Source organism: Hemitrygon akajei, unplaced genomic scaffold (assembly GCF_048418815.1).
Source record: "Hemitrygon akajei unplaced genomic scaffold, sHemAka1.3 Scf000142, whole genome shotgun sequence".
Lineage (NCBI taxonomy): Eukaryota > Metazoa > Chordata > Chondrichthyes > Myliobatiformes > Dasyatidae > Hemitrygon > Hemitrygon akajei.
The window spans coordinates 186,927-199,316 of NW_027332028.1; the positions used below are offsets into that span (position 1 = coordinate 186,927).

General features: G+C 41.3%; 1 long non-coding RNA gene across 1 annotated transcript in view; it reads left to right on the plus strand.

Annotated features, from left to right (window-relative positions):
- The window catches only part of LOC140723861 (uncharacterized), a 33,920-nt gene extending 22,208 nt beyond the window's left edge, over positions 1-11,712 (plus strand). Inside the window, exon 3 of the long non-coding RNA XR_012097987.1 lies at positions 11,561-11,712. This is a non-coding gene — a long non-coding RNA (uncharacterized lncRNA). The remainder of the gene's footprint in view (positions 1-11,560) is intronic.
- The last annotated feature ends 678 nt before the right edge of the window (positions 11,713-12,390 follow it).

Below are 12,390 nucleotides of genomic sequence, written 5' to 3' on the forward strand. Positions count from 1 at the left end.
CCCTGTTACAAGTCAGGACCACGAAATAATGGACAGTACACTGCATACAATTAAACGAGTTTGCTTTATAATTCTTTATTTGACCAAAGGGTTAGTAAAGAAAAAGCAAAGGGCCCATTTTCTTGAAACAGTCCAGGTTGGAGCTCCTGGTTTCCCTTTGCCATCCCCTTTCGATCTCCCCAAGCTCCAGGTTGAGTCCTATGACCTCTTCTCTCTGGCATCTTCTCCCTTCATCCCCCACCGAACAAAAGACCCCGCTCACACACAACACGACAAAACACACTCCCTTCATTGGACAGCTCACATTCCAGAGCACCCATTATCTCTAGCCATAACCCAAGCACTGCTTCTACCGAAAGACCATTACGTTAGCAGTGAAACCTTTCCCAGGGTGCTACATAATCACAAACCTATCAACATCCGCTTTAAATATGCCAAATGACTTGTCATCCACAGCGTCTGTGCCAATGAATTTCACAGATACACCACCCTCTGGCCAAAGAAATTCCTCCTCATCTCTTTTTCAAGAGAATTCCCTCATCCAACAGGGGGAGCATTCCTCTGCCATATCTGCCATCCTGTCTGCTCTGTACTACGGGCAACCGAGACCAAATCAGCAATAATGAAAGGAAAAACCTACCCTTCTTACCTGTTTCTTTGGCCTCAACTTCTTCTCGTCGAAGCCTCTTGAGTCAAAGTCTCTAAGTTCCCACTCTGACACTAGCCCCCGCTCCAACGATGGCTGCTCTGCTAGACCCTATCTTCCTTTCATGGTTTAAAAGATACGAAAAACCCTCACGCAAGGAGAAGGAGCTCATCGCGTTTGGTGGCGCTCTGCTTGCCTCCTGCTGCTCTGCTGCCTCTGATGCTTCCCTGGCTACTGTTCTTGAGGCATCGCCTTTCGAGGTTGTCCTCGGTAATAGGAAGGCTAGTACTCGTGCTGGGGATGGCTGGGTTTACAACTTGCTGCAACTTTCTGAACCTGTGGCACCATCATACCAGATAGTGATGCCACCATTCAGAATGTTCACCATGGTGCGTGAGTCGAAACTTGTTAGCGGACTGTATTTGTGCAATGAAACAGATTTGATTAGAGAGCTTAAGGTAAGGGAGCTTTTAGGAGACCGTGATCATAATATGGTAGAATTCACCTTGCATTTTGCGAAGGAGAATCTAAAGTCAGTATTTCTGTGGAGTAAGGGGCACGAGAAAGGAGCTGGCCAAAGTTGATTGGCAGGGATGATGGCAGAGCAGTAATGGCTGGAGCTTTGGGCAGTAATTTGGAAGGTTCGGGATAGGTGCATCTCAAAGATGTGAGAGTACGTAGGGAGGATGAGGCTACTGGTGGAAAGGGAAGTCAAAGACAGCATTAAAGTAAAAGAGAGGGCATTAATTCGTGGGAAGCTGGAGGATTTTAAAGACAAAGTGAAGACAATTAAAAAAAAGCAAGAAGAAAAGATGAAACATGAAGGTTAATTAGCCAATAATATAAAGGACGATACCAAAAGCTTTCTCAGAAATACAAAGAGTAAAAGAGAGGCAAGAGTGGAGAATGTCCTGGAGAGGTAGTAATGGGGACAAAGAAGGTGGCCAAACTCAATAAGTACTTTGTGTTAGTCTTCATTGTGAAAGACACCATCGGAGCACCAAATTAGAGTGTCGGGGCAGAAGTGAGCGTAGTTGCTCAGGTGCTTGGGTAGCTGAAAGGCCTGAAATTTGATAAATCATCTGGACCAAATGTACGACATTCCAGTGTTCTGAAAGAGGTAGCTGAAATGATTGTAGAGACACTAGATTCTGGGATGGCTTTGGAGGACTGGAAAATTGCAAATGTCACTCCACCCTTTAAGAAGGGAGGGAGGCAAAAGACAAGAAATCTTTTTGTTTTAATTTATTTTTTATATTGAAGTTCATCATCAAACAAACATTTCCATAGGATGTATTTCAGACATTGTACATATATATCATATAATCATATATATCAAAAATCTCCACAAAGTATTTATCTGAGGTATACACTTACAGAAAAGAGTGGAAAGAAAAAACATGCAAAAGGAAAGAACTATGTACCAGAAAGGAGTGACTTTTTTTTTTACAACAGATTCATTGATATGTGAGAATAAAATCTGGCTTTTATGTAGTTAAAACCATTTTTCCCAGTATAAATCAAATTGTTCCAGCTTATGATTAACAGATGCTGTTATCTTCTCCATTTTGTAAATGTCCATTGTAATTTCCATCCATGTATTTAAAGTTGGGCTCTCCTGTGATAGCCATTTCCTAGTAAGAGTCTTTTTACCAGCCACCAACAGTATATTCATTAAATATTTATCTCTTTTCAACCATTCTTGAGGTATATATCCAAAATATATGGTCTTACTCTCTCAGGGTATTTCACATTTAAAGATGTCTTGTAGGGCATTGTGTATCCCCCTCCAATAGTTTTTGATAACAGGGCAGTCCCAAAAAATATGATAATGATTTGCATTTTGATTTCCACAATTTCTCCGGCAAACAGGGAGGTTAGTATCCTAATAGGATTTCTTTTTTTATATATTTTTATTCAATTTTTAAGATAATTACTTAGAATGAATAGAAAAATAGAATAGTAGAGTATAATATCAGCCCTCCCCCCCCCCTCCCCTTAACCCTTTCCCCCTTAACATCCCCATCTGGGAAAAAAAGAAAAAAAAAGAAAAGAGAAAAAGAAAGAAGAAAGAAAGAAAGATTGCCTGGAGTATCGGAAGATCCCCACATGCTCCATGGAATTCAAAATAATTTATATATATATATATATATTTCTTTCCCCAAATGGCTAATAACTTTATCTTCAAAGGGCCTATATATTTAATCCTATCTTTTGTAAATAAGGATGCCAAATTTTCAAAAATGTCATATTCATTTCTTAAATTATAAGTAAATTTTTCAAGTGGAATGCAGCTAAAAATTTCATTATTCCAACGGTCCATAGTTAAGTATGAATCTGATTTCCAAGTTACTGCAATAGCCTTTTTGGCTACTGCCAATGCAATTTTTGTAAATTTTTTCTGATATTTGTTCAATTTAAGTTTCAGTTTTATCCCTTCAATATCACCTAGTAAAAATAATATTGGGTTATGTGGAAGTTGTGTTCCAATAATTTGTTCCAATAAAACTCTTAAATTTATCCAAAAAGGTTGAATTTTAAAACAAGACCGACCAAGTAGAATGTAAAAAAGTACCAATTTCTTGATTACATTGAAAACATTGATCCGATAAATTTGGGTTTAATCTATTTATTTTTGTGGTGTAATATATAATTGATGTAAAAAATTGTTTTGTACTAATCTAAGTCAGCCATTTATTGTATTTGTAATACTGTCAAGGCATAGTCTTGACCAACTTATTTCATCAATTTTAATATTCAAATCAGTTTCCTATTTTTGTCTTGACTTATGAATTCCTTGTTTAATTGCCTGTTTTTGAATCAAATTGTACATACGAGAAGTAATTTTTAAAATTTTTCCTTTTTGAATTAAAATTTCTATTTCATTAGGCTTCGGCATTAACATTGTTTGACCCAGTTTATCTCTTAAATAAGCCCTTAATTGGAAATAACAGAAAAGAGTGTTATTTGATATTTTATATTTATTCTTTAGTTGATCAAACAACATCAATTTACCTCCTTCAAAACAGTCACCTATATATCTAATCCCTTTTTGAAACCAGTTAAATAAAAGTTGGTTATCCATTGTAAAAGGAATGAGTCTATTTTGAAATAGGGGTCTCTTTGCTAATAAAGATTTCATTGTCTCATCGTCAACATTTATCTTATTCCATAAATGAATCAAATGTTTTAATATAAGAGATTCTTTCTTTTCCCGTATCCATTTGGATTCCCATTTATATATAAAATCTTCTGGTATATTTTCTCCTATCTTATCTAACTCTATTCTAATCCATGCCGGTTTATCTTCTTCAAAAAAAGATGCAATAAATCTAAGTTGATTTGCTTGAGAATAATTCTTAAAATTTGTGAGTTGTAACCCTCCTAGGTCAAATTTACATGTCAATTTTTCCAACAATATTCTTGACATCTTACCTTTCCAAAGAAACTTCCTCAAACATTTATTCAACTCTTGAAAAAACTTTTGCAATAGTTGTATTGGTAATGTTTGAAATAAATACTGTAATCTGGGAAATATATTCATTTTTACAGCATTAACTCTACCTATTAATGTTATTGGTAACATCATCCATTTCTCAAGATCTTCTTGAATTTTTTTCAATAATGGCAAATAATTTATATAAATTCTTTATGTCGTTATCAACTCTTATACCGAAATATTTTATACCATTTATCGGCCATCTAAATTGAGTTACTAATCAATATTGACTATAATCTCCTTTAGTAAGGGGTAAAATTTCACTTTTATCCCAGTTTACTTTATACCCTGATATTTTCCCATATTCTTCCAATCTAAAAGATAATTTATGCATAATAGGATTTCTGAGAGAGTGTAATAAAGTATCTTATCAAGTTTTTCCACCCGAACTCCCTCCATTTCTGTGAACTGGTACACTTCCATTGATACCTCCATATTGTTGTCCATTCTTCCTCAGATAGAATTATCCCTCCTCCCTTCTCCCATTTTGTTTTAATGTATGAAGTTGAATGTGTTTTAAGATTTGACAACCCCTTATACATGCTTGAAATGATTCTACTACTATTATCTGAATTATATGCTTTTCTAAAGAGCTCTATCGAGCGTGTATTTGCCTTGGTTACATTTTTAAGCGTCTTATTAACGTATTGTCGCATCTGTAAATACCGATTTAAAAAATCTTGTTTTTCTAATAAGAGTTTCTCTTTAAGCATTTCAAAACTGAACAGTGTTCTTTCTTTTATTATGTTGCAAAGAACTGTTATTCCTTTAGCTGTCCAGTCCTTAAATCTAGCAGCAATTTATTTGGTGTAAAATCTGAGTCATATGCACACCATTTAAGAATATCTCCCTCCAGATTATATTCTTTTATAGTAGTTCTCCATATTTTAAGAGTCAATTTCACCCATGGGTTATCAATAGTATTTATGTACCTTTGCAGGTTGTTATCAGCCAAAATTGCTTGTATGGGGATGGGAAGTACACACTCCTCAATGTTTTTCCATTGAGCGTCATATGATGGGTTGCACCAACATATCACAGCTCTCAACTGTGCTGCAAAATAATCTCTAAGAGAAGGTAGGCCCCATACCCCCTATTCCTTTGCTAATTGCAAAGTTTTGAGACGAGCTCTAGGTCTTTTACCCTGCCAAATATACTTTGATAGCATCTTGTTCCATTCATTGAATTGATTTTAATTAATCTCTATTGGTAGGGTCTGAAAGAGATATAATAGTCTGGGCAGTATATTCATTTTAATAGACTCAATCCTTGAACTAAGACTGAAAAAAGGAATCAGGTTCCATCTTGCCACATATTCCTTAATTTTTTTATATAGAGGCTGATAATTACATTCTGATAATTTTGCCAAATCTTTTGGCATAATGATGCCCAAATATTTGAAAGACTCTGTGTGCCATGCCCAGGGGTATTGACTTTCAGTTTCTCTCGGTGAAAAGACAAGGAATTATAGGCCAGTTAGCCCAACTTCAGCGGTTGGTAAGATGCCCATTATTAAGAATGAAGGTTTGGGGTACATGGCAGCAAATGATAAAATAGGCCATAGTCAGTATGATTTCCTTGAGGGGAAATCTTGCCTGACAAATCTGTTGGAATGCTTTGAGGGAAAAAAAATCAGGCAGGATAAACAGTGGATGTTGTTTACATATTCAGAAGGCCTTTGACAAGAGGCTGCTTAACAAGATAAGAGCCCATGGTATTGCAGGAAAGGTACTGGCATGGATAGAAGAATGCCTGACTGGCAGGAAGCAAAGAGTGGGATTACAGGGGCCCTTTTCTGATTGGCTGCCAGTGTGACTAGTTGTGTTTCACAGCGGTCGGTGTTGGACCGATTCTTTATACTGTATGTCAGTGATTTGGATGACAGATTTGAGAGCTTTGTGAATGATAGAGAGGAAGGTAGTGTTGAGGAAGCGGGCTGTCTGCAGAAGGACATATACAGATGAGGAGAATGGGGAAAGAAGTGGCAGATAGGATACAGTGTGGGGAAGACTAGAATATAAAAGCAAGGAAGAAATGCTGAGGCTTTGTAAGGCATTTGTCAGACTGCATTTGAAGTATTGAGTCGTCTTGGGTCCCTTATTTAAAAAAGGATTCACTGGCATTGAAGAGGGTCCGAGGGAGGTTCATGAGCATGATTCCGTGACTGAAAGGGTTAATGTATTGGGACAAATGATGTTTTTGGGTAGCTACCCTGGATTTTACAAGAATGAGGAGGATCTCACTGAAACCTATCAAATATTGAAAGTTCTGGATAGAGTGGTCATGGAGAGGATGTTTCCTATAGTGGTCAAGTCTCGGACTGAGGGCACAGCCTCAGAATAGAGGGACGTCCATTTAGAACAGAGATGAAGAGAATGGTCATTAGAATTCATTTCAACAGATTGCTCTGGAGACCAAGTCATTGGGTAAATTTAAAAAGAAACTTTTGTTCCGAGTGACCTGTTTTTACAGATTCCTCCTAAATAATTTACACTGATTTCTGTAGGATGAGTTTGGATAGAAACACTGCACAGTTTAATCTTGTCTCGATCTGACAGCATGTTTACAACAGGAAACACACAGATTGAGAACAAAGGGCTGTTCATTTCACTCACGCAGGTATAACATGTTGAAAGCCACAGATGCAAATTCACCCACTAACAGAACTGAGTTCCTGGAGTAGGGTGCTGAGCTGATCCGGAGAGTGAGACAGAAAGGTGGGTGGGGGGGGGGGGGGGTGAGGTGAGAGAGGGTCAGAGAGATGCCATGTAGTTTGTGGGGCTGAATATTCAGTCTCGCTGCAAAACTTTCCAAATTATTCACTCTGCTTCTGTGGCCATTACAGTTCCAATAGGAACATCCCTCTGGCTAATTCTGCCCTGTTCTGTTCTCCTGTCTGCCACGGGATGCAAACAGACTGAGAACAGAGGGGTTTTCACATCATAGACACAGGTCACATTTGGTGAAAGGTCACAGGGTGAAACATGAGGCATCAATGCTATGTGAGGTATTGGGGAGAGGGGGATGGGGATGGGGAGAGACAGAAAATGAAAGAGAAGAGGTGAGCAAGGTAGAGAGAGAGAGAGAGAGAGAGTTACAGAGTTACACAACACCGAAACATGTCGTTTGGCCCACTGGGTACATGCTGACCATCAAACACCATTGACACTGATCCTACACTAATCACACGTTATTGTCTCCACATTCCCCCGGAGACAGTTTTCTGTGGCCATTTAATCTACCAATCATTGAAACCAGGACACCCTGCTCTGGAGTTAACTCCTGAGGCCCCTCCATCTCATTATACAAAAAGACAACACACTAGGAGCAGAAGATGTCCCTCAGCCTCTCAATATTGATCTGCCCCAGTCCCACAGCAGTACACAAGAACAGAGAGCCTGTTAAAAGTGGTAGATACAGTCCAGTCCATCACAGGAAAAGCTCTCCCACCATTGAGCACATCTACAAGGAGAGTTGGCACAAGAAAGCAGCCTCTGTCATCACGGACCCCCCCGCCCACCACCAGCCAGACCATGCTCTCTTTGCTCGTTGCTGCCATTGTGCAGGAGGAACAGGAGTCTCAGGTCCCACACCACCAGGTCAAGAACAGTTGTTACCCTTTAACCAGGCTGCTGAACCAGCGTGGATAAGTTTACTCACCTCAATACTAAACTGATTCACTTTCAAGGACTCCACAGCTCCTGTTCTCGGTATTATTTATCTATGTATCTATCTATCCACAGTGCCTTGAAAAAAGTATTCAGCCCCCAGTCGTTTGTTCACATACATTAACGAGTATTGCAACCATGGGGTTTGATCAAGTTAACTGTGATTTTTAAAAATTATTTGTGAATCACATGCTCCTTCCCCCCCCACAATAGAGCCCAAACAACAGGGGAAATTGTAAGGCATGGAAAACCTAAAAGTTCAAAATCTGAAATGTCAGCAGTTCAAATGTATTCACACCCCTTTGCTCAGTACTTAATTGAATCACCTCTCAGAGCTATTACAGTGAGTATTCTCTTTGAATAAGTCTCCATTAGCTGTGGACAGCGTGATGGAGCGAGATTTGCCTGTTCCTCCCTGCAAAATTGCTCAAGCTGTGCCAGGTTAGCTGGGGAGCAACGGTGTACAGCAATCTTGATTTCTTGCCAGAGATGTTCGATCAGACTAAGGTCAGGGCTCTGACTGGGGCACTCAAGGACATAGAACGTAGAACAGTACAGCACGGGAACAGGCCCTTCGGTCCACAAGTTAAAAAGCAAATCAAATAACACCTGAACACTCATCCCTCCATATCTCTCCATCTTCCTGACATCCATGTGCCTATCTAAACATCTCTTAAATGTATTTGACTCTACCACCTCACCAAGCAGCTCATTCCAGGCATCTACCACTCTGAGTAAAAAAACTTATCCCTCATATCCCCCTTGAACCTAACCCCTTTCACCTTCATTGCATGCCCTGTGGTACGTGAGATTTCAACCCTGGGAAACAGAAACTCCCTGTCCACTCTACCTCTGCCTCTCATAATCTAATAAACCTCTATCAGATCTGCACTCAGCCTCAGTCGCTCCAGAGAAAACAATCCAAGTTTATCCAATCTCTCATGATATCACATGCCCTCTAAACCAGACAGCGTCCTGGTAAACCTCTTCTGCACCCTCTCCAAAGCTACAACATCCCTCCTATCCTTGCTGAGCATCCACGCTCCATTTGACAGAAAAAGCAGGATCTCCCGGTGGCCACACATTTTAATTCCACTTCGTATTCCTATTCAAACTTGTCCATCCATGATCTCCTCCACTGTCATGATGAGGCCACACTCAGGTTGGAGGAGCAACACCTTATATTCTGACTAGGTAGCCTCCAACCTGATGGCGTGAACATCGATTTCTTGAACTTCCAGTAATGCCCTCCTGACGTTTGAACTCAAGGCCTTGACTAATAAAAGCAAACATTCCATCAGCCTTCTTAACCACATGATCGACCTGTGCAGCCATTTTCAAGAATCAATGAACTTGGACCCCAAGCTCTCTCTACTCAGCAACACTGTTATGGGTTTTGCTGTCTTCTTGCATTTACCCGACCAAGGTGCAACGTCTCGCATTTATCTGGGTTAAATTCCATCTGCCGTTTCTCAGCCCATTTCTGCATCTGATCTACATTGCGCTGTATTCTCTGCCAGTCTTCCACACGATCAGCAATTCCACCAATCTTGGTATAGCCGCAGACTTAGGAACGCACCCATCCACATTTTCATCGAGGTTATTAATGTACATTACAATCAGCAGATGTCCCAGGACAGATCCCTGCAGAACACCAGTTCTGATCCAAATAGCCAATTCGTCACGGACCCCGTGCATCTAAATCTTCTGGATTAGCCTCCCATGAGGGTATTTGTCAAACACCTCATTAAAATCCACACAGACAACATCCACTGCCCTATCCTCTTCAATCTCTCTCATCACCTTGTCAAAAAATCCCTGTCAAGTTGGTAAGGCACGACCTGCCATTCACAAGGCTATGCTGGCTCTCCCGAATTAGGTGATGGGGTTCCAAATGCTCGTATATCCTACCCCTAAGAATTTCCTCCAGCGCTGTCCCTACAACTGATGTGAGGCTCACCACTCCATAGTTCCCAGGATTTTCCCTTCTTCCCTTTTAAAATAGAGGTACAATATTAGCCACTTGCCTGTCCTCCGGGACCTCGCATGTACCTAGAGAGGACATGGAGATGCTGATCAAGCCCCCAGCGATCTCGTCTCTTGCTTCCTTCAATAACCTAGGGTAAATCCTGGGGACATAGCCATCTTATTGCATCATTAGGAGGCTTCGTTAACCTCTAAGTGCCCAAGCATATTTATACACTCACCACTGAAATCCAGGTCCTCCACCTCCTTTGGTAAAAGCCAAAGCAAAGTGCTCGCTAAGTACCTCATTCACTTTCTCCACATCCAAGCAAATGTCGTTTCACCCCGCCCCACCCCCCCCAATCATTGAGTGGCCCTACCGGCTCCCTAGTTATCGTCTTGCTCTTGATGTATTTATAGAATGCCTTAGGATTCATCTTAATCCTCGTTGCCAGGGACTTTTCATGGCCCCTCCTGGATTTCCTAATTCCCCTTGTTTCTGGTTTCTTTATCATCCTCATGCTTCGTTTGATCCGAACTTCCAAAGCTTTATATGCTTTTCCTTTTCCTTCATGACTAAGTTCTTCACTTCTCTGGACATCCAAGTTTTTCTTATGTTTCCATCCCCATCCTTACGTCTAACAGGACCACACCTTTCCTGCACCCTGTGCATTTGGTCTTTAAACACTCTCCATGTGTCTGATGTGGACTTGCCAGAAAAAAGATGTTCCCAATTAACTCTACTTAGTTACTTAAATCCCCTCGTAATTTGCCCTACTCCACTTTAAATCTCTCCCGCAAGGACCATACCGATCCTTATCTATCACTGTCCTGACAGTTAAGGAGTTGTGGTCACTGTTCCCTAACTGTTCACTGACTGAAAGGTCAGACACCAGGCCAGGATCACCACCCAACACCACGTCCAGTACAGTCCCTCCTCTCGATGGACCATCCACATATTGATTTAAGAAACCCTCCTGGATGCACTTAACAAATTCTGCCCCATCTAACCCCAGTTTACATGAGGGAAGTTGAATCCTCCATGACAACAACCCCATTATTTTTACCCATTTCCTTAACCTGATTACATACAGGTGTCCCCCGTTTTTTGAACGTTCGCTTTACGACACCTCGCTGTTACGAAAGACCTACATTAGTTACCTGTTTTCGCTAACAGAAGGTGTTTTCACTGTTAGGAAAAAAGGCAGCGCACACCCCGAGCAGCCAGGCTCCTCCCCAGAACTGCATTCTAGCCGGCATTGCTGAAACACGTGCCTGTGAGCATCTGTGCTTTATGTCGATCTATTTTGTGCATCTGTTAGCAAGATGAGTTCTAAGGTATCGGAAAAGCCTAAATGAGCGCGTAAGGGTGTTACACTTAGTGTAAAACCAGACATAATAAAGCGTTTCGATCGTGGTGAGCGAAGTAAGGACATAGTGAGTTTGGCTAAGGGTTTGTGGAAGTTGACAAAGACGATGTTGAAGAGGTTTTGGCATCCCATGACCAAGAACTGACAGATGAAGAGGAAAAGGATAACAATTGAAGCCAAATGCAGTAGCGAACGACCCGAAAGTGAAGTCATCCAGGAACTGAATGTGAAGCAATTGCGTGAGATTTTCACTGCGTTTGACAACGCTGCAATGATTGCAGAAAAGTATGACTTTAATTTTGAAAGGGTACGTAGGTTTAGGGCATATTTGCAGGATGGTTTGAGTGCTTACAAAGAAATGTGCAATAGAAAAATGCTCGAGGCTAAGCAGTCAAGCATCCTGTTTTTCAAGCCTTCCACAGCAGACGACGAACCTCGACCTTCGACATTGAGGCAGGCAGACATAGAAGAAGATGACATGCCTGCCCTGATGGAAACATGACGATGAGATGACAACCCGGTCTCCTAAACACCCCAACCTCAGATGACTCGGCCTAACACACCATCATCAGTGTGCTCACTGTCTTCCCGATTCCGGTAAGTGAAACTACACTGGATGTACATTATTTCTACTTCATATAGGCTGTGTATTTTTATGTGTTATTTGGTATGATTTGGCAGCTTCATAACTTAAAGGTTACTGGAAAGAGTGCTTCTGCCGAGAGCGCTTGTGTCGAGTGTTTCTACCGAGAGCGCTTGTGTCGAGTGTTTCTTCCCAGAGCGCTTGTGTGGAGTGTTTCTGCCGAGAGCGCTTGTGTGGAGTGTTTCTACCGAGAGCACTTGTGTCGAGTGTTTCTACCCAGAGCACTTGTGTCGAGTGCTTCTGCCGAGAGCGCTTGTGTCGAGTGCTTCTGCCGAGAGCGCTTGTGTCGAGTGTTTCTACCCAGAGCGCTTGTGTCGAGTGTTTCTACCGAGAGCGCTTGTGTCGAGTGCTTCTGCCGAGAGCGCTTGTGTGGAGTGCTTCTGCCGAGAGCGCTTGTGCCGAGTGTTTCTACCGAGAGCGCTTGTGCCGAGTGTTTCTACCGAGAGCGCTTGTGCCGAGTGTTTCTACCGAGAGCGCTTGTGTCGAGTGTTTCTACCCAGAGCGATTGTGTCGAGTGTTTCTACCCAGAGCGATTGTGTCGAGTGTTTCTACCAAGAGCGCTTGCGCCAGGTCTTTCTACCGAGAGTGCTTGTGTGAGA